This window comes from Microcebus murinus, chromosome 10 (assembly GCF_040939455.1).
Source record: "Microcebus murinus isolate Inina chromosome 10, M.murinus_Inina_mat1.0, whole genome shotgun sequence".
In the NCBI taxonomy this organism is placed as follows: domain Eukaryota; kingdom Metazoa; phylum Chordata; class Mammalia; order Primates; family Cheirogaleidae; genus Microcebus; species Microcebus murinus.
Genome location: NC_134113.1, coordinates 56,738,008 through 56,738,695, shown reverse-complemented (window position 1 = coordinate 56,738,695; position 688 = coordinate 56,738,008).

The window sequence follows — 688 nt, the reverse complement described above, 5'->3', positions numbered from 1 at the left end:
AGGCACGTGAAATCAGGCTGAAGAAAACACTAAAAGTAGCCTTGAAAGGGTGAAGAAGTCGTAAATGTCCAGAGGAGGTGACGCAGGCAGGACAGGAGCAGGTACTCTCCACTGGCCGGGCAGCGGCTGTCGCTGGTAGAGAGCTACAGGCCCTTGCCTTTACGCAGTGTTATGGTCCCAATAGCACACTCTCATGTGTTGTCCATGCAACCCCCCGACAGCCCTGGAGGGTAAGAATAAATCCCACTTTGTAGTCGAGGAAACGTAGGCTCAGAGAGGTAAAGAACTTCCCCAGAGCCACACAGCTAGGAAGGGTCCAAACTGGCCCCAGAACCAGGTCTTCCACTTTCATTCCATTGCCTAGGCTGCTAAACCCAGCTGCTTCCCCATGGGTGATTAAGACTTGAATATCTTTTAGGGCCAGCATGTGAGGCCGCCTGCTCTTCCCCCACCAGCTGCCAAAGTCTGTCTACCCTCCCCTGAAGCACAGGCATGGGATGAGGAGGCAGGAATCCCTCACCCCGATCCTAGTGTAGACCTGGGATTGGCCAGCCGTGGCACTGAGGGCAGAGCGCAAGGCATCTCCCAGAGGCCCAGGGGATGGCAGTGCAGTGAGCAGTGTTTTGGTTATGGAAAGCTTCCTGGAGGAGTCACTCTGGAGGAAGCTCATCCATCAGCTCTTCTTCCT